At 35.7% G+C, this 23,370-nt stretch overlaps 1 pseudogene; it reads right to left on the bottom strand.

The window, feature by feature from the left end:
• Window positions 1-370: 370 nt before the first annotated feature.
• LOC149165989 (FT-interacting protein 7-like) lies at window positions 371-15,323 on the bottom strand (annotated as a pseudogene).
• Window positions 15,324-23,370: the final 8,047 nt, after the last annotated feature.

The following is a 23,370-nucleotide window of genomic DNA, read 5'->3' as shown; positions in this document are numbered from 1 at the left end:
TATACGTTATTTGCAACTGTATTGACACGACACCCACTCAGTCACTGATTCTCTGCCCTATCATTCGTTCTCAGGTACAATTTCTGTGTTAATAGGGTTTTCCTTTCCAAGGTTAGAGGCGACAAGTTCCCAGGATTTTCCTATCCGCTACATAGGCTTGGAGGTAGTTGGGGTTTATTTCCTTTACTGGGTAATTTGTCAAATAAACCTTCAATAACAATAACATGGTTCCTGTAGAATTCTCTTGATTAATAGTTCAAGTATATAAATTGTCACTTTCAAGCACTTATCTGTTGATTATAGGCACACACTTGTTGTCGAGTGTATCGAAGACATATTGTATCAATAACATGACACTACGTTCCTAATACTAGTCACAATTTATGGTTAAATAAACAATGTACAACATACATGAGATCATGAAACTTATAAAAATGAAAATTCTAGTAGAATAAGGATCTCTTTAAGTAATAAGAGCTTGAATTCTCTCCCCGTGCATAGAGAACTCACCTAATATAGTCTGTATCCTTGCCACCAAAATCCTTAATCGATCATATCTCGTTATAACAAATTCAGAAGCCTCAAAGCTTTGTAATGGATCAAATTCCTCATCAAGTTCATCGTGATCAATGACATTTGCATGGGAAATTCGTGTATCCATGTGCGATGGAATCTTAGGTTGAAACCTATAATTCCATGCACCAATGAAAAAAATGTAGAAGAAAATTGTTGGTACAATGAGTTCTTGGTACCAAACCAGGACAAGGAAGTGGAAATGCACTAAAATTGTTGTAATGGGATTCCTCCACCAACATATATCATCAACCCATTTGAAAAAAGATGCAACACGAGAGAGAACATTCATAATACTGAACTAGTTAGCCTTACTTCTCCTCTTGCTACACATATTAGACTCTGTATCCAACATATATTGCACTACTTCCTACTTCAATAGTGGCTCAGCACAAGCTAATCACAATCCAACAATCTTCATTGTTGTGTTTCTTAACATGTCCTGCTGACTTAGGTTCAAGGGATGCAAATATTGCATCTTAGGAAGAAATGGCTAAGAGTAAATATGAATAACATGAAGCAAATAAGAGCAGGAAAAATGCACTGCGAGTTCAATTTATCCCATTGTTTTCACACCATAACTCTCTAGAACCAACAATGGATAGGAATTTCTATAAACTTGATTTCTTTCCAGTGTTGAAATGCAGATCCACACCTTTCCAAGCAAATATCTTTGAGTGCTAAATACTTCTTATATGATTTTTTCATGTAGACGTGCCAATTATGAAAGACCACTAAGGTCACAACAGTGCACGGGTAATAAACTTTCCATGTGTATTGCTCATTCTAGCTTGGGTCAAATCTATCAATAATTCTTCTCGTTCTAACCCATTATTGTCCATACTTTGCTACACAGTAGGCATCTTTTGTACCTCTTCCTCCTTTGGTTTTCATATGTAGCATTTTTTTGGCTCCCAAAATTCCCAATTCAATCACACCTATAGATGGTTTCCATAACTGTTTAGTAGTTGGCCTTAAATCACTGCTTAAATGAGCAGACTCATCCATTACATGATATCCCCCATCAAAACAAAAGAGTAGATGAATTCTTACATGATGCTTAACATCTGGTTTTCCATTTATTTTTTCTCAAGTGAGCCACCTTCATCTTACCATACTGTAATCTAGTCTCCTTTCAATTATATTTAGTGCAATTATGGTTTGGCCTATGTCCTCCACATCCTTGTTAGCACTGCTACTAGGTCGATCCTCAACCAATAACATAATTTTCTCCTCAAATGGTCCAGTTGCAACAAAGATCAAATATTAATTCCAAAATGGGCTCGATAAGGTTCTTGAATTAGAAGTTCTAGTCCTCAAAACCTGTATACCTAGTTACACACTCACTTTGAGCTCAAGGAAATTTAGCTTTCCAAGAATCTACAAGTCTTGGGCTTCAATTACATTGACTCTCAGATACCATCATTTTGGGGAGAAATATACTTTTGATCTCATATTCATCATACCTCCTATATCATACTACCAAGCCTCTGGGAATGTTTCATCTATCTGTGTTCCCATCCAGCTACAAGCATAATATCACCATTGACTCTACCATCACCTTCCAACCTAAACCATGAAGGTGCAAAAGGGATGTCTAGAGGAACTCTTGTTGGACCCTCTGAGAGATCAAAGCAGACTCCCCCAAGGAAGTCATCCCTTGAATTTCTTCCATCCCATACTTAAATCTCCATAGTGGGTGTTGATTGAAGTGTGTCTTTGCCAAAGGCAAAGATCTCATTCCATTCAAGATATGCAGTGTTATGAAATTTTGGTGTATGGAAAATTTTGCCTTCCACTTTGATTTTCACAAATGGATCACCTGCATACCCTATAACAAACCAAATAATTCAGAACCAAAATTAAACTTACCAAACTATGAACTATTCAATGAGTGTTTTTGAGAACGGAAACTCACACATTGTGCCTAGATTCTAAGAAACACGAGAAGAGGGACAGTAATTTAGTCATATTTCTTAGCCTTGTGGAGTCCTTACCATGCCACAATTCTTACCAACATAAGGAACAATGTTGCATCTCTAAATAATATCAAGCCAATCAAATACCTATAATTTAACTATTTGGGAACAAGAGCTTGAATCATTCGTTATAAATTGTATTAACTGAGAATATTATTTTCTCGAAAAATAAAAAATGAGAAACCCATTAACCTAGAAACTTCCATCTTCCATGACATATTTGGAAAATTTACCCATGCTAATATATTTGAAATATTACCTTACAGTAACTAGTTTGGTGTCTTATGGAGATCAAAATTCATCGCTAATTTGGACACTAACTATAGTCTATTACAATTAACCTGAAAACTCCTTGCAACCTGAATTTAATTTTCTAAATATTTCTAAATATCATCAATACAGGAACCATCCTAGTATACAAGATTTCTCTACTCATAGCTGAATGTTTTTATTACAGTATAGTGTGAAAATATATCTCAAGATAGAGCATTACCTATAGAATTTCTGGATGTAAGTGTTCTTTCATTAACAATTCTTACAGAAAGATATGCCATTTCCTCAACCAATCAAAAGTAAGCCACTCATTGTGGCCTAGATAAGAACTCCCCAAATCCTTCATGAGATATATTGTAGTCATGATTGAGGGTCGGGCCATGGTTGGTCTCTCAAAATGATGCATTGTTACTACTGCTATGTGATCCGCTTTTGCTACTTCTGGGGGCTTCGTGGATATTTCAATAGTCTTATCTTTTGTAGATGGAGTTTATTCAACCTATGGTGCTTTTTTTGGTGGAGCTTCCCAGGTAACTTAATTCTTCCCAAAAAATGATGACGTATACCCATAGTGGTTTTCTTATCATTGCAAATCTGAATTTCTAGTTCCTCACGAATCATTGTTGATAGATCACTTATAGCAAAATCTAATTTCTCATTCCAAGTAGGATTCATATCCTTATACTTCATCTTTGTACGCTTGCGTTGTCCATCAAAATCCGCCTTCACAAATGAACTGGCTGGTCCCTCTCCATCCTTTGGCATGAAGTTCTTTGCATCTGGAAACTCCAAATTACTTTCCTTGTCATCATTCTTACAGGGAACACTTACCTCTATGATCAAAACAAAGGGTTAGACATTAGCAAAGAAGGAGTTACTACAATTACTCTTCTATACTAGTCACAATTCTTTTTTAGTCCTATGTACTTTTGCAAATTTTTCCTAGAAAATTATACAATGAACTCTGAGATAAACAGTGGAAATAATCCACATAAACAAAGCCCTATCAAAACTAAAATACACAAGTCTTATCTAAGAAAGCTGAAAAACACCCAAATTAGCTTATTCAGGATAATCAATCCTAACAAAGCAGGTAACCTGAAATAATATGTATTAATAGTTCAAGTATATAAATTGTCACTTTCAACCACTTATTTATTGATTATAGGCACACACCTGCTATCAAGTGTACCAAAAACATGATGTGTCAATAATAGAGCACTATGTTCCTAATACTAGTCACAATCTATGGTTAAATGCACCAGGAAACCACTGTGTGTACAATCAGGCATTTATATCATGCTCTGGGATCCAAAATTATTTTTAGGTGAACCGTATATATGTCAAATGAATAAATTTCACTGAGACCCTTCTCAAGTCTCTTGAAGGGAATTTAATTTGTGCAAAAGGTGTTTCTTTCAAGAAAAATTTTCACATATTTATAACTAAATTCTGCAAGATTTACTCATGAGAATGAGACTCATAGGACCCCTATTGAGTTATATTTAACACAGCCCTGTGACATCCAGACACGTATCTTGCAATGGATTGATGAGCAGGCTTTGAGCATGACACCATGGATCTTGAAAATGATCTTATGAGACCTTTTAATGGATAAACCAAAATCTTCCTCACTTCACCTACTCTTACCCACCATGACTTTCTATTTTTTTGATCGTGCCTCTAGCTTGCTCCTTCTTTTTTCTAGGCCTTTTTCACTTGCTCCTTGTTTTTCAAGTTGCGAGAGGATCCTGAGTATTTGAATCTAGCCGGTCACGATTGATGAAATAAAGGAAACACACCCAAGGACACTAACACCATTGATGATGAATATTATCCAAAGGAGGAGGAAGAACTAGAAGATGATATTTAACAATAATTTGTTACTAATTTTGAAGTATGTGATTGCCCATTTTCTACCTTGCTCTTCCTATTCTTCTTATATAGAGCAGTCGTGAATCTAGTGTTTTGAATGAGAACTTCGTTTTGTGCAGTGTATTATTCTTGCGACTGATTGCAAGCACAGTTAACACAGTCCAACCATAAACACTACATGTCAAAAATACAATCCAATAAAACGCAAGAAGACTATATATTCACATGTACAACCACTCAAAGCAACCACATGTCTTTTCAGACTATTTACAAAGAAACTAAATGCATCTTAATGTTGAATTAAAATTTTATTATCGAAATTGTTCCATCATAATTATTCATCTATGGTCTTCCTTACATGTTTCTTTTGGAGGATCATGTGGTGCAAATGAATAATAACTTTTAATACAAATTTGAAGTATTAAGAAGTGATATCCTCCAGGAGCCCAACGATTTCCTACACAAACTCATTATTTATAAGGATCTTGCGGTCGGGAAGAATCCCTCCTGTATGTGTCCATGATAGTAATAAGCTAGTGAACATGTAGCAATATGGTGATTCTTGACCCACCATGAATTTTTCTTGTTTTGGTCGTGGTTGTAACCTGCTCCTTCTTCTAGCTGGACCTCTTTCACTTGCTCCTTGTTTTTCAAGTTTTGAGATGATCCCGAGTATTTGAATCTAGCCAGTCACGACCGATGAAATAAAGGAAACACACCCAAGGATGCTAACACCATTGATGATATATATTATTCAAAGGAGGAGGAAGAACCAAAAGATGAGATTTGACAACAATTTGTTACTAATTTTGAGGTATGTGCCGAGAAATTTCCCATTTTCTACCTTCCGCTTCCTATTCTTCTTATATAGACCAGTCGTGAGTCGAGTGTTTTGAATGAGAATTCTATTTTGTGCATTGTATTCTTTCTTGCGACTGACTATAAATACATTTAACACAGTCCAACCTTAAATGCTACATGTCAAAAATACAAGCCAAGAAAACACAAGCACATTGTATATTCACATATACAACCAGTCAAAGCAACCACATGTCTTTGTAGACTATTTACGAAGAAGTTAAATGCACCTTAATGTTGAATCCAAATTTTATTATGGAAATCATTCCATCATAATTATTCATCTACGATATTTTATGAGTTTCCTTTGCAACATGATGTGGTGCAAATGAATAATAACTTTTAATACAAATTTCAAGTATTAAGAATATATATCCTCTAGGAGCCCAGTGATTTCCTTCACAACCTCATCACTTATAAGCATCTTGCGGTCCAGCGAAATCCCTCCTATATGTGTCAATGATAGAAACAAGTTGTTGAACATGTAGAAAATTGGTGATTCTTGACTTAAACAAAGGCTGGAACAACCATAGGACTTTGAGATGTAAATTTTTGTTACCCTACTGCTTTTAGATTGATAAACGAGACCATGCATAACTGAATTTGAACCTGTATCTAAGAAGACGCTTTCAAGCTATTCATACATAGTATCCTCTAGTGGCTATTAAACATTACGAAATAAATGTGAACTTATTCCCCTCATTATCTAGCTATTAAATATTACGTAAGAGATAAAACTCAGAAAACAAAGATTCATTCATTTTTCCATTTTAGCATGGAATGAACAATGAGTTTAATTTCTCCCATTTCTTTCACACCAGAATGCTGGAGAACCTACAATGGATAGAAATTTCTATAAACACGATTTCTTTTTAGTGCTGAAATGTGAATACACACTTTTCCAATGCGAACATATCTGAGCATTGAAGACTTCTTATATGAGTTGTTCATGTAGATATGCCAACTATGAAAGACCCCTAAGGTCCAAACAGTGCATGGGCTATAAACTTCCCATGTTTATTGCTCATCTCAGGTTGGATCAAATCTAACAATAATTCTTCTCATTCTAACCCATTTCTGCTCATACTTTGCTACATAGTAGGCATCTGTCATGCCTCTTCATTCTTTGGTTTTCATAGGTAACATGTTTTGGCTCCAAAAATTTCCAATTAAAGTTCATGTATAGATGGTTTCCATAACTGTTTAGAAGTTGGCCATAAATCACTGCTTAAATGCGCAGCCTCATCTGTTACATGATATCCCCCATCAAAACACAAGCGTAGATGAATTCTTCCATGATACTTAACATTTGGTTATACATTTAATTTTTCTAAATTGAACCACCTTGAGCTTAACATACTATAATCTAGCCTCCTTTCAATTGTCTTTAGTGTAGTTCTGGTTTGGCCTAAGTCCTCCACATCCTTGTTACCACCGCTACTAGGTCAATTGTCAACTAATGACACAAGTTGTTCCTCAAATGGTTCAACTGCTATAAATATCAAATCTTCATTCCAAAATGGGCCTGACAAGGTTCTAGAATTAGAAGTTCTGGTTCGCAAAATTTGTATACCTAGTTGCACCCTCACTTTGATCTTAGGAAAATTTATCTTTTCAGGAATCTGGAAGTCTTGGGCTTCAATTAAGTTAACCCTTAGATACCATAATTTTGGGGACAAATACTTTGGATCTTGTGTTCATCATACCTTCTGTATCATACTAGCAAGCCTCTTGGAATATTTCATCTTCCTATGTTCCCATCTAAACTACAAGTATAATATCATGTTTGACTCTACCATCACCTTCCAACCTAAACCATGAAGGTGCCAAAGTGTTGTCTAGAGGAACTCTTGTTGGAACCTCTGAGAGATCAAAGCAGACTCCCCCAAGGAAGTCATCCCTTGAATTGCTTCCATCCCATATATAAATATCCATAGCGGGACCTAATTGAAGTGTGCCTTTGCCAAAGGAAAAGATCTGGTTCCATTCAGGATATCTAGTGTTATAAATTCACAGGTACAACCAGTTAAAGTAAACAAATGTCTTTGTAGATGGTTTACAAAGAAATTAAATGTAGCTTAATATTGAATTTGAATTTTATTATCAAAATTGTTCCATCATAATTGTTCATCTATGATCTCCCTTACAACGTTTCTTTTGCAACATGATGTTGTGCAATTGCTAGTTATAGACCATTCAAAAAATTGGACTAGGAAGAAAAAGACAATTGCTTGAACTTTAAATGAGATTTTACTTTTAATTGAAACTCTTGTAATGATAATTTCTCTTCTAAATAAACAAATTTTCATATTTACATATTTTTTAATCTTTGTTTTTTAGTAACTTTTTTCTATTTGTGAAGATCTTTAATAATAATAATAATAATAATAAATTTAAAAATGGATAAAAATAATATTAAAATATTAATTACAAATAATAATAAAAAAATTAAAAGATAGAAACAATATTAACCTCTAATATAAATTTAAAAATAATGTGTTTAAAAAAAATAATAATCATATCACAATTATTATATGGAGTTTAAATATTTTATATTCTATTTTTTTTAGATATATTATTTATTTATTTTTTCTTAAAATACAATGAATAAGGAATTTTCGAATAATAAATTTGAGTAATTAAATCTATATAACTTAATACTTCATAAAAAAAATCCAAAACATTAAATGTCTTTATACATTTAAATTTACATTTTAAAGAACAAAAAAGTTACAATTTAGTTACAAAATTATATTATTAAATTTTATTAAAAAAATAAAAATAGAATATTTAAATGATCTATTACCTTCATTATCAAATTAAAACATATAGCAATGTATTCACTTGTTGACTCGAGAGGCTCATTCTAAAATCCAAAGTGATTCGGTGATGAAGGTTAGTGTGGCAGGCCTAGGGAATCCCTAGAACGATATCCATTAGAGATATATGAGCCCTGCAGCTAATAAAGAATTTTACGAAAAGCTTTGAGGTTATGACCATTTATTTGGATGAAACCAATAGTGATAAACAATCCAAATTAGAGGATTATCCAGTGTTAAAAGACTATGATGATGTATTTGTTGAAATCTCGGGATTACCTCTACAGAGAGATATAGATTTCTCAATTAATTTGATGCTTAGAGTTGCTTTGGTATCTATGACACCTTACAAAATTAGCACTATAGAGTTCAAAGAACTATAGATGTTGTTGGAGGAGATGTTGAAGAAGGGGTACATATGACCTAGTGTATCACCATGGGGTGCTCTAGTCCTATTTGATAAGATAAAGTATCTAATATTGCATTTATGTGTAGAGTTTTTGTAATTGAATAAAATTACTATTAAGAATAAATATCCATTACTGAGAATATATGATCTATTTGATTAGATTTGTGGAGAAAAGACATTTTACAAGATTGAATTGAGATTAGGGTATCACTAATTATGAATATAGGAGGAAGATAGAAATAAAACATCTTTTCAAACTCGTTATGGACATTATGAGTTCGTGATTCTGCCTTTTGGTTTAACTAATGCACCAAGTGTTTTCATGTGTTTAATGTATGGTTTCTTTAGAGATTATTTGGATAAGTTCATTATTTTTTTATGCTAATGGAAAAACATGTGAGCAATTTATGAAACCAACGTTTCGGACTAGCTAGGTGAGTCGATCATTAGGGCAATGAGATCTGTATTTTCATTATTGTCTTTCTGGATGATATATTTATTCTAAATCAGAAGAGGTATCTGATCAAGATCTAAGGTTAGTTTTCCAGGTGCTTCGAGAACAATACTAGTGTGCTAAGATCAGTAAATGCTCTTTCTATCAGAAGCTGATTCAATATTTAGGCCATATTATTCCATAGGATGAGATAGTTGTAGAACCAAAAAATATTAAGGTCATGAAAGAGTGGCCAGTTCCAAAAAATGTTATAGAGGTTAGGCATTTTATGGGACTGGTTGGTTATTACAAAAAATTCATTGAAGTATTTTCTAAGATTTCCAATCCCATCACTTTTTTGTAGAGGGTTTTAAATTTGACGAGACTTCTAAGTGTGAGGAAGGCTTTTAGCATTTGAAGGCTCGCTTAACAAGAAATCCAGTACTTAAGATAGTGGATCAAAATTAGGATTTCCCAATATGCACGGATGCATGCTAAGAAGGCTTAGGTTGAGTGCTTATGAAGAATGAACATGGGGTATGCTACGAGTCTTTGATGTTGAAAGAAAATGAGAAAAATTATGCTACATATGATTTGGAATTGGAATATATCATTCATTCTCTTAAGATGTAGACACATTATCTGATGGGATTTAAATTTGAGTTACAAATAGATCATTATGGGTTGTGGCAATTGTTTGAGCATCCAAACCTTAATGATTGACAGATTAGGTGGCTTGAATTATTACCTGAATACAATTTTCAGATTATATACATTAAAGAAAGAGAACAAAGTGGTAGATTCGCTTGGCTGAAGAGTTCATTTGATGTATTCTTCAATAATAAGTATTTGTAAGGTAGATATAATATACATGGTTACAGAAGTTGTAGTATTTAACCATCAGGAATAGTTTATAGCAAGAGGAGAAACAACCAAAGTATTTAGATTATGAGGTTGGAGAAAATGAATTTGTTCTTATAAAGGTTGTATAGATGCTTCAAATGTGTAGGAGGTGAAAGAGTTAATTTTAAAGGAAATCCATAGCATGCCTTTTGCAGGACACATAGTATACCAAACACTACTACAACGATCAAGAAGAAATATTTTTGGTTGGGATTAAAGAATGATGTGGAAAATTACATAGGCAATAATTTAGAGTGTTAGAGAGTTGAGGTTGAACACAAGCATCCAATAGGCTTGTTACATCCCATACTCATTCATGACTGGAAGTGGGATATCATGTCAATGGATTTCGTTAATAAGTTACCCAAGACAACTAAAGGGAATGATGTGATTATGGTTGTGGTTGACAAGATTTCTAAGGCTAATCCTTTTATATAATAGTAAAATTGAGGCCCAAATCAATTAATATAGCTGATATTTTTATGAGAGAGATTTCCAAACTACTTGGGTTGTCTAGGGCGATTATTTCAGATACACATTCGAAGTCCACATATAACTTTTGGATTGGATCATTTAAAGTTTTGGGTGCTAATTTGAGTTTTAGAGATGCATATTACCCTGAGTCCAAAAGATACACAAGGCATTTTAAATAGGTGATTGAGGACATATTACGAATGCATGGCATGGATAAACCATCCAAATGGGAGGGAGGACTACCTACATCTGGTAGAGTTTTCATAGAATAACAGACATTAATATTCATTGAAAACAATTTCATTTGAGGCATTATATGGTAGGAGATGTCATGCTCTTATGAGCTAGATCAATCTAGTGGACAAAGTCATGGTTTGTCTAGAATTTCTCATAGAAATGGAAGAGAAAGTTGTGAAAACTAGGTGAAACCTTAAAGTTTCCCAATATAGGTAGAAAAGTCATGCAGATGTGCCTGTAGATCATAATGAATTTAAAGTTGAAGATCATGTATTTTGAAAATTTAGACCATGGAATAACTCATTAAAGTTGGTTAGTTGCGCCAAATTAGTGGCACGTTATTGTCGACAATTTAAGATCCTAGGCGAGATCGATTCAGTTGCATACATACTTTCTTTACCTGTATCCATGAATGTTCATGATTTATTCCATGTATATTTTCTTAAAAAATATATTCCTACTATTAATTATGTAATTGATTGAAATATGATCCAAGTGGAACTAGAGGGTGAATTCCTGGTACATCCCATAAAAATCTTGGATAAGATGGTCAAGGTGCTCCAAAATTGAGTCATGGGCATTGTAAAGGTACAATGGACCCTACTCGGTCCTGTTAAGGCAACTTAGGAGTGAGAAGATGTAATGAGGGTAGGGTACCCTTAGATTTTTTACTGATGCACTATATATAGATGTATATATGTGGCATTAAGGATAATGCATAAAATAAGTGGGGAAGGAATGTAATAACCCCATGTGTTATCATGTGAATATATGTATATTTATATTGGGATGCTGATCCATTGACATTTTTGTGGGATATCATGCCTATGTATTTATGTTTTTCATATTTTGGGGGCTAGTATGCCTCGACTTATGTGTTAGATTTGATTATGTGGTCGAAGGGATTGAATTGTAATATGATGTAACTAATGTACATATTTATGCTAAATTGATATAAAATAGATTGGATGTGGATTCCACTCCACAATAAGAGTTTAGGGGGTATGTGACTCAACCATAACATGGGATCAATGATGGTGGATGACAGATGGATGATGAAAGCACCTAGGACCCACGATGCTTTGAGGTGTCACATGGATGAGAGAGGCAATGCATTGAAGCCAAGTATATACATACTTTCTTACATGTGTCATTATTATTATGATCATGATTACCATCATTATAATGGGTATTTTGAGGATTACAATTTGGATGATGATGGATTTAGACGTTGGCCCTGAGTGACCAATTGGTGAGTCTTGGGTATGGGTTCTAATACCAATTGGGAGTTGTTTGGTTTACGACTCGAGGCTACCTAGAGAGTTGGAAACACATGTTATTGCATTCATACCCTAGAAGTAATCCTGGAAGTTGCATAGAGCCCTGGAGTAGCAAGATTATTTGGCTGATATCTTGTAATTTTATGTGCCATCAAGGGTTCCTCAAGCCTAGAAGCAGCATTGTTGTAGGTTGGCACCTTGATAGTTAACCTGGAGGGTTCCTTATGCCCTGGATAACATGGTCATTGGGTTATCACCTTGGCTATGGATGTATACTTATTTTTAATTATAGTTTCTCGTGGAGTTGCAACCTTGGCTGAGGGGTGACCCGTGCTTGGAATGTATGAGCCATGTGGTCTATGGGAGGGTGGAATATGAAGAGCTTGTAGCCAGTTAGTCTACTTTTACAAGATAAGTGTTCAATTTATGTATCATGTTGTTTATGTGATTAGTTGTTAAAACCCTAGCTTTGGGATTGTGTACAAATGATTATAATGTTTATTTGTGAAACTTGATTATTTATTAATACATTTCATTACTCATGGATGCCAATGCATTTATGTTTATTGGAGTATTTTTATAAAATTTGATTGAGTTTTATGTCTTTCCATTATGCAAAGAATAATTATGAGACATATGTGTTAAAATCGACATTATAAGTGTTTTTTATATGCATTTATGAAAACCCTATACTTCTAGGCACAGAAACTACTATGTTAAGGTTAGGTTTTTTGCTTCCATTGAAAAGTAATGTAATTTGAGTGTTGTGTGGTAGTGGTGTTTCCCAAGAGGAGGCTAGAGATATTAGAAGGAGATATTCAATGAATTTGTCAAAATTGAGATTATAGTCCTTTTGATGAAGGATTACATTCAAGTGTTGTTAGTGAAATTTCTTCAATAAATCATGAATCCAAAAGACAACTTACAATCAAAAAATCATATCTATGCTTTCAAATATTGTGAGTGTTCTTAAATCTTCTAACATTTATTTTTATTTTTACCAATGTTTAATTATTTGGGATTTTTGGTTTTGTTATCATGACCCAAGCTATTTCCTAGATGCAGCTTTTTGTCTTTCGTTGCAGGTACCTTTTTCACAATACAATTCACATGAGCCCAATCCCATTCCCATTGGGATGAATGCATTTACTTTTGTAATAAACTATCAATGTTTTGATGAGTTCTTTAGACACCAAACATTATTCTCTACACCAAAAACATTTTGCAATGGTTTAATATCTAAATGTAAGTTTAGTTACATTATTCCTTCCATTTTCACATGCCTTCCATTCCCCAGATACCTTTGTTTTAGAGATAAATAATTGTTTATTACATATACTTAATTTATTAAAGAATAGTTATTGCTATTTGTCAGAATTTAGGGGCGGATAGTTAAAGAGATAACATGCAAGATGACATAGTGATTGAGGTATAAGAATATTTTCATTACCAATGTAAGCAACCTCTAGAATAAAAAATAATGATTGACAAAAATCACAGGTTGCAAAATCTATTTTCAATTCTATCTTTGGTGATTTCATGGCAATTGTTTTGTATTCATTTATTATCTGATTACTCTATTCCAATTCTAAGATTGTTCACCAAATTTATGAAGAAATTTAAGATAATATTTTGCATAAGATATTCTACATGTTTGAATTTTGTGGCATTGGTGGAAAAAATTAATTGAACATAAGTTTTCAAGGGTATTCTTTTAGATTTTATATTACATCCAATGTTATATTATTGATCAAAATAAAAATGAACATTCGACAACATTTTTGGATCTTATATATTCCATCTTTAGTATATATTTTAATCATAGCTTTGATTGTTGACATTTGAATCCAGATACAATTCTTGTTACTATAACATTTTCAGTTATTGTTCAAGAATTATGAAGCATAAAGACCTATAACAAATATCAATAACAATAGTAAATGAGGGAGACTACGATTGTTGACTTTACAGTTAGCTTTTATGCAAATAATCAAATTTAGAAAAATTTTGTCATTAAATAATTAATGTCAATTTAAACATAGTTTCCTACTTTCATATCTATGTTTGTGTTGCATGCATCAATTATACATTAGGAAAAAATGTACAAATATAAAATATTGAAGTTACATAATATACATATCATATTTTGTTACTTTAAAAATAATTCATTTTGTTGGTATTCTCTTCTCGTTAACTCCTTCAAACCCTATTAAAAGAGTCACAAACTAACTAATTATTAAGTTAGATTGGAGGGATTATTTGAATTGTTGGAAATACTGAGGGGGGGGGGGGGGGGGGGGGGTGAATCAATATTTATTTTCAATTGTTATTTTTACTAGTTAGATCACTTATAATTAGAACACAAAATGAACAATAATAATAAATAATTTTATTAATCTCTTCTTTAACATAAATCCAATAGAATAATGTTTAGTGCTCCAACCCTAGATGAAGACACCAATCTTGTTTTTTTGCTAAAGCAAGAGACTTTCCTTCTATTTCAAAAACCCAAAAGTAAAGTTACAATAAGTACAAAAGGCCTAAAAAATTCAAGGCCTAAAAACCTCAAGGCCTACGAAACTGAGGAGACTGAACAATCAAGGAAGTGACCCTCTAAACCAAAAAAGGAACAAACTAGCCGATCAAAATGTCCCTGCGATTACAGTTTAGCCCAAAGTCCATGTCCGACAAACCCCCCATCCAAAACGCTAAAATATTGAACAAGCGCGCTTCTCGCTCAAATATTGAACAAGTCCAACCAGATCTAACCTTCCATTGCCCCCGCCAAAAACGACGACACGGAGAGATATCAGAGTGCCAATATGCAAGGTATTTAAGTCATGATGAAGGGTAGTAAGGAAACCCCCCCCCCTTGCCACGTGTTGAGAGCTAAGTGGAATCACTCTCAACGAGCCAAAACCACTTACCGTTTGTGAGCCTAGCGATCAAAAGAAAACCACTTAACACCTGGTTTTCCGAACCGCAAGTAATGTGCCGTGGAATTTCCTTTGGGGGATCACTCCAGCCTTTCAAACTGCTGACCCTGATAACGGAGCTCGTCACTGAGGCATTCTGAAACTGTAAATGTAACCTTGAGTCGCCATACCCGACACGAAGGAGATAAGTTCCCTTACCCCAAAGGAAGTTATCGCCAAGCAGAGAAAGCCCTGTTTCAAAGAACCTACCATCGAAAAGAGAAAGAACAGTCATAAGAGAGCTTTAAACATGGCCTGCCTCTCGTGCCCAAAAGTAAAAAATTTCCTTGTCCTCTGCGCCTTGAGCATCGCAGAGAGCTTTTAGCCTGCTTGGAGGCATATCCTGCCAATTCATTTCGATCCTACAGTCTGGATTAATCACTCCCAGGTTGGCCAGTAGATCTGCAAGTTTGTGCGCTTTCCGCCGAACATGATTGAAGCTGACTGTTCGAAGACTTTCGAGATGTTTTTGGATTCTCTGGTACACTTGTATAAGTCTCCAATGTTTTGAGACCCTTTCAGGCGCTGTTCCAAAGCTAATTTTCTTAACTGCATTTATAGAAATCTCGGAGTCTGCTTTGATGAGAACATTTGAGCTGTGATTGAGTTTAAGAAGCTCCAGACATTGTTCCAGAGCCATTAATTTAGCCATGTTGTTGGTAGCTTTGCCTAAGTGACAGTGGAAAATGAAAATTATTTTTCCTTCTTCATCTCTTAACACCCCTCCGTAACCTGTAGTCCCCGGGTTGCTTTTTGAAGCCCCATCAATGTTACATTTCAAAAAACCTTTTGGTGGAGGATACCAGTACTCCTTTTCCCTTTCCAACACTCTTTCTTTTTTACTAAGACCCTTGAGGATGATCTCATGCATACCCAGCTGCTTGAGAGTTCTCAATTCGAGCGTAGTGGGAGGATTTGAGGGATAGTTGTGCACCGTGGTGGAGACCGTTTCCTTAATCTTCCTTAAGATCAATTCCATCAAGCTAAGAGGAGTAGTTTTTCCATCCTTGAAAATTCTCTTTCCTTCCAAACATTCCAGATAATGGAGCTCAATGTCAAGGTCCAGGCTAAATTAAGGATCTCATGCTCTATAAAATTTGTTCTCCACTTGTTCAAGGTGTTAATGATGCTTCCTTTGACTCTGTCTGTCTGTTGAAAAATTATGTTGAAATACCCCATAACCAGGTGGTGTAGGTGCAGCTATTGAGAATATGATCCATTATCTCCTCTTGAGCCTCACATAATTGACATCTAGAAGGCCTGATCATCCCTGTCTTCTGAATATTCTCCCAAGTTAATATTTTCTTGTGAAGAACTAACCACATAAACAGTTTGATCTTCATCCATCCTTGGTGGCTCTGAAGTTTATGCTAGGACTTAGCCAAAACGTAGGGTTCTAGGTTAAGGGTAATTCCTTTTTCTTCTTTGATATTAAAGATGCCTTCGTTGTTTTGGCCCCATCTTAACATATCCTACCCCTCTGTAGCCAAGACCTTCCTCTGTTCTAATATTTTCATGAGTTCTTCTACTTTTGTTTTTATGGGGCCGTCCCCTCTGCATTCTATTTTCCTCCAGCTTCTCCATTTCTTAGTGTCATGGGGGAGATTCTAGAAATCACTCACTTTTATTAATCCATGGAAATCAGTTTCCTGCTTGATGCTCATAAAGTCGTCCCTTAGCAATATTGGTTCTTGTTGCCATTTGTCTTCCCAGAAGAGAGCTTGTTCTCCTGCTCTGATTTCCCAGAAGCTATTGTTTTGTACTAGGCTCCTGTTATCCCAGGCTTTATTCTAGATGTGAGAGCCTCTTATGTTTCCTGACATTATGATAAGATCACTCGTTTGCCAGGAGCTTGCATAGTTTTCTTTCCAGGTTTTAGCCCAATGTGCCCCTAGTTCTTTAACCCATCTCCACCAGAGTTTGGCTCCTAAAACATTACTTAGAATCTCTTGATCATCTAAGCCTAGGCCTCCATGACTTTTGGGTTTACAGATTTTATCCCAAGAAACCAGGGCCCATTTCTTTCTGGTTTCCTCCTTGCCCCAAAGAAAGTCTCTCTGAGTGTTCCTAAATTGCTGCAAGACCCCTTTGGGAGCTAGCAGGGCTAATTAAAAGAAAATAGGGGTAGATTGAAGAACTGCCTTCGTCAAAATCAGTCTACCAGCAAGGTTCAACGCTCTAAAGGTCCATCTTTTTATCTTGTCTTGCATCTTGTTGAGCACCAGTTCCCAAATACTTTTGTGCATTGGTTTATCCGTAAGGGGGATTCCCAAATACTTAGAAGGGAGGATCTCCCTTTGGAAGCTCAGAATTATGGAGATGTTCCTTTGAATAGCAATGTAAGTGTTAAAGAATTTTTTTTTTGATTTGGAGATATTGACTTCCATACCTGAAGCCGAGGCAAAGTCATTTAATATTTTTTGTATACTATAGCTTCCTTGACTGTGGGGATACCCTGCAGCATGGTGTCATCCACAAATTGTTGATGTGTCAAGGTTTGACCATTCTCAGTTAGTTGAAGGCCCTTGATCTTTCCTGAGACTTTAGCATTTTTAATAGTTCGACCCAATCCTTCCATCATGAGCATAAACAAAAAGTGAGAGACTGCATCTCTGTGCCTAAGGCCTCTGGATGGAGTGAAGATCTCCGAGGGTGAGCCATTCACCAGAATTGAAAAGGTGGTTGAAGTAACCAAAGCCATAGCCCATTTGATCCAGTCATGGTCAAACCCAAAAGCGGAAAGGACCTTTTTTATATAGATCCAGTTCACCTTGTCATACGCTTTTGCAATGTCTAATTGCATGATCATGCTGGCCTACTTTTTGCTAGTGAGAGAGTGAACAACCTCGTGGGCCTGGATAATATTATCCAGGATTTTCCTCCCTTCCACATAACCGGATTGTTCCCCAGAAATCAGAGAAGGAAGAAGAGGTTTGAGTCTGTTGGCCAAGATCTTAGAAATAATTTTGTAAACAACATTACATAAAGCAATGGGTCTGAACTTATCAAGAGTCAAGGCTGAGTCCTATTTGGGGATCAGGGAGATGAAGGAGGTGTTGGGGGCTTTCAGAATGGATCTGCTTCTTTTGGAGTCCTCTACCACCTCCAAAATGTCTTGTTTGACAACATTCCAGCAGGCTTTGAAAAAGTCCACATTAAAACCATCTGGACCAGGAGCTTTGCCATTCTGCATGTCTTTGATCACCGTACTGACCTCTGCTTCAGTTATTGGTTTGTTCAGGTTAAAGTTATCTTCTCTAGACACCATCCTGGGAATATTCTTTATAATCTCCTTGATGTGTTGGTCTCTATCTAGATTATTTTCATTTGTGATGTCTCTGAAATGTTGAACCATCACAGCTTCAATATTCTTGTGAGTGGTCTGAAGCTCCCCATCTTCATTCAATATTGAGGAGATTCTATTATGTGTCCTATTGGCTATGGTGGAACGGTGGAAAAAACGAGTGTTTTGTTCACCTTCTTTGAGCCATTGAACTCTAGACTTTTGTCTCCAAAAGATTTCCTCTTGTTTGCATAAATTCTCCCAATCAAGGTTGTATCTTTCAGCTTGCTCACTTTTTGTTTTATCAAAACCATCTGTGATCAGTGCTTGATTTAGTTCCTACATTTTGATCTCTACTGATTTTTTGTTTACAAAAATGTTACCGAAATCCTTCTTGTTCCATTCTTTGAGCTTGATTTTTATGTGCTTTAGTCTCTTGTGGAGGAGGAACATTTTGGAGCCCTGAACCTGTAGATCTTCGGACCACCATTTTTCAATGTTGTTGATGAAATTTGGGTGGGAGAGCCAAATATTCTCAAATCTGAAGGGTCTGTTCCTGGGAGCATCAATTCCCTTGATCTCTAATTGAATCAACCAGTGGTTAGAGCCTCCAAAAGGGAGAACACTAGCATATATTTCTGTGTTTGTGAGAATCAACTTCTCAGAGATTAAAAACCAGTCTAACTTGGAGTCAACCTGAGCATTACCTCCTCTTTTTTTGTTACAAGTGAAAAGACCGTTATGCATTTTAGATTCCACCATTTTCATGTCTTCAGTGAATGAATGGAATTCTACTGAATCTCTACTAAGGATTCTGGTGCCTCCTTTCTTTTCTGTAAGAGATTTAACCATGTTAAAGTCTCCTTCAATAACCCATGGGATTTCTTTGTGTCTGCTTCTGAGATATTCCAGAGAGTTCAGAAATCTAATCTTCTCATCTATTTTCTGAGGATCATAGATATTCGTAACCAGGAAGGAATCAGACATCCCCATTGGTTGAATGATAGCTGATAAGTAATTTCTCATTGCCTCCGCATCTATAATGCTGGCTTTTTGGGGGTTCCAAACGGTAAGAATGCCTCTTGTTGTGTTCTTTTCTTTGACTTCTAGAAACTCAAATTTACTGAGACATTTGTTATGGATTTGTTTTATTTTCTGAATGGAGAATTTTGTTTCTTGAATGAAGATTATGTCTGGCATTACTAGTTTCATTCTGTTACTTAGTAATCTTTGTTTTCTTTTGCTACCTAGACCTCTGAATATTCCAGGATATAAAGTTCATAATTAAAGATTTGTGAATGAGTAACTGGCTAGATCTTTCATCTTACTCGAATCTATCATTAGCTTTCCACACTCCATGAGGAGCTCATTTTGCTTTTTTCTGCCTCTCTTCTTTCCTGGATTTTTGGTGGCTAATCCTAGAGTTAGTTTCATTGTTTTCACTCCTCTATGCTCCTATTTGTGGATGCTTTTACCTTTCTCCATTCCTCGTTCCTGTGTTTTCCATAAAAACAACTGTTGTATTCTGTTGCATTCTTCTTGGGGTAGAGAGTCTATTCCTCCTTTGGTTCCTTGCATCAGAAATCCTTCTAGATCCAAGTTTTCCTTATCGAGTATTTCTTGTAGTTCATGGTCTTCTAGATCTATTTCGCTTTGGATCATTTCCTGGTCCATTTCCATTTCTGTTTCACTTCTCATAGTTTATTTTTGGGAGTCAATGTCCGGGGAAAACCCTGTGTCCTCTTTTTTTTCTTTTTCTTTAGCATCTACCTCCTGATCTTGACCCTCTCTTGTGATTTCTTTCGGCTCTTCTAGAACTTGAAACTTGTTCTGACTACTCTTTTTCCCTCAGTATGTTATTGCTTTGATCCCTTTTTTCCTCCCCTTCCTCTGCTAGCCACTTTCTGAAAGCTTTCAGTATCCTTCATAATATTAAGTTTTTCTCTGTTATTTTCTTTGCTGAGAGGGCAGTCTCTTAACAGATGTCCATGTTCGTGGCACCTTCAGAATTTGAAGGGGATACGTTCATAGTCTACCGTCTGCACCCACTCCTCATCAAACACTTCCAGGATGATTTCATCCGGAAGTGCTCCTGATAGATCCATTTCCACACAAATCCTAGCAAAGGAGGTATATTTTCCCCTTCTTGTGGCTTCAAAAGCTTTGAAATAGCATCCTAATTTATTGCCAATAGCGGCCAATGATTCAGTTTGCCAATAATCAAGAGGTAGAGAATAGAGCCTTACCCACACAGGAACTGAAGAGAAGGTCTCTTTCTCAGGGACAAAGTTCATTCTCCAAGGTCTCATATAGAGACCAACGACATCAAAACAATAGTGTCCTCCTTTGAATATTCTGTCTTTATCTTCGATGTTAGAGAACACTACTATAAAGAATCCTTTTGACCCAAGATGTAGGTCAATGCTTCCTTTAGGCTTCCAATGATACTTGATCCACGTTTATAAAGCCTTTTCGGTGGGCCATAGTCCCATGAATTTACAGATAATGGTATAGGTTCCCATATGTTCCCTGTGTTCCTACAGAGCAGGAACATTTAATATTACTCGAGGAGTGATATCTGCTTTTGGTTTGCAAGGTCCTTTTCTTTTTTGTCTCTTGACCCCAAACTTTTGTCTTCTTCCTCTTTGTCCTTTGTGTTGTAGTTTTCTTTTGTTCTCGTCCCATCTGTTTCCTTTTCGTTGTCCATGTTTCTGTAGTTCATACCGTCTTTACTATTTCCATTTGGTGATTTACTTCTACTGGACACTGCATCTTTGTAGGAGGGAGACGAGCTCCCTCCCCTACCACCCTCCATTAGGATCGGACTCTGCTCGCTGTGGAAACCCTAGCCGTTGCTTTTCTCCCGCCGTCGCTCCGTCTCTCCCATACAATACATCCGATTTCCTTCTTTGGTGAAACATTTTCGAAGACACCAATCTTGAATATCCGAGGCTCCAACCTATATTTTTCCAAGCACCGACTTGGACTTCCCAAGGCTCTAACCTTGTCACTTTAAGGCACCAACCTCTAGGGCTCCAACCATATCTTTGGTATAGGCTCCAACCTAGTCTCTTGAGGACTCCTATCCTATAGGGATACATTATTATCTTCCAAGGCACCAACCTTGTCTCTATGAGGCTCCAACCTCTAGGCTTCCAACCCTCAACTTCAATTCATCAAGATAATTTTGATGGTTCTTCACAACTCCCAATATCTTCTTTAATGAGCATTGCTAATCTCTTCAACAATGTCTTCTCCAAATCACTTCATCAATAACAACCTTATATTCTTAGAAGGTATCAACACTACTCTTCATTTCACCCAAACAAAAACTCCAAGGTTACTCCATGAGGGCTTCAGCAAAGCATCATGTCTCCAAGGGTCTCCACAATCAGCTTCTACAAGTCTTCAACAATGCTTCCAGATGTCTTCAATGAGCTTCTTCAAAGGGTATTCAACATCCTCTCCAACTCTGCTCTAAAGAATGCCTTCAATATAGTGTTCAAGTCTTCAACAAGGGAATCCAAGAATCTACTTCAAATCCTCATATCTGTTAAAAGGATATCTCCAGGTCTATTCAAAAAGGCTCTCCAAGTCTATTTCAAGCTTAGGCTCAAATCTGTTGCAACAAAGGTTTTTAGGACTGCTACCAATGTTCTTCAGGATACTTCAAATAATTCTTCAATCTAAACTCTCCAGGAGCTGATCTACCACAGTCTTACACAAGTGTTAAATAGCTAGATGTCTTTTGCTTCTTTTCTAATCCTATGTTGCACACAGGTCCACAGTAAAATACTCACAATTTAAATGCACTTTACTCCACTGTTTAATTTCTAGTGCTGCAGGCCATCAATCTTCACATGATGTTTCAAGCTCATACAAAAGTCCACAATGTAATGCTCGCACTTTATTCTACTTGTTAAAGTCACAGTGCTTTCATAGAAAAACTTCTCTGCATTTTTTCTTCTTATATTTTTCTTATTTCTTGGATGAGTTCTTGTACCTTTCTTTGTTGGATCACATGGTCACATACATGAATTTTATTCCCTTTTTTAAAATTTTCTAATCCTTTTCTTCACTAAAAATATTATACTACAGCTCCAGGTATAATTCATTGCTCCAAGTTTTTCACTAGGCTATAACTCGAGTATCCATAGTAAGTTTTCCAAACAAAACCTGAGTGAATGTCTTCTATAACATAGGTCTGAGATATGTATATGTGTAATTCATCTGTAGATGACTTGTCTGAGTTGTAGTGATGAGCCAATCAGAAGTTAACCCAACCAATAAATTTCTATCTCCTCCTCGGCCTTATTTCTACTTTTGTTCCTTTAATTTCTATTCTTCATTGAAATCCAATACAAAATAAATCATGCCGAGCTTATATTTATAGTGGTTTTGATAAATATGAAGGGACACATCAGATGGTAATGGAGCTAACTTGTAAGTGTTTGAAGTCGACCTAAATAGAAATGTTCTATATAATTGTTTGTTCCCCTTCTTTTTTTGCTGTAGAACTAATCGATATTGAAATAGGGATTCACAATTTCTTCATAGTGCTAATAGTTTTCTTGTAGGACTGCGCATCCTCTCGAAGAAATGTAACACATTATTTATTCCAATTTCCATGAAATTCACACAAATGATGTGTACCCTATGACTGTTAATGAATTTACTTCAGACTTCTGATGCTCAAGCCTTAATGACATGGTTTCTCAGGTTGCATTGTCAACATGTGGTACCAAAACCACACTTTTCTTTGAAAAGTGCACCAAAGTACTCATCATTCCCCTTTCTTTTTCCACAAGAAGCATCTTTGTATCTTAGGTCAATGGGTGTTTATAGAACTACATGCTTTTGTCGAGTTGTGCAAGTAGCGCACAAATGACAGATTAATTTTATGAAGTAATGAGATCGTGCATCATTAGATTATGGAATTGTCATGTAGGTAATTTGCATCATCTCGTGCTTAGGGTTTTCTCCTAAGGTTTCCATGATG

The sequence above is a fragment of the Pinus tabuliformis genome, chromosome 5_1 (genome assembly GCF_031772625.1).
Source record: "Pinus tabuliformis cultivar Carrire ecotype Pingquan chromosome 5_1, CPIR1, whole genome shotgun sequence".
NCBI lineage: Eukaryota > Viridiplantae > Streptophyta > Pinopsida > Pinales > Pinaceae > Pinus > Pinus tabuliformis.
The sequence above is the reverse complement of the archived record's forward strand: the minus strand, read 5'-3'. Positions and strand labels throughout refer to the sequence as shown.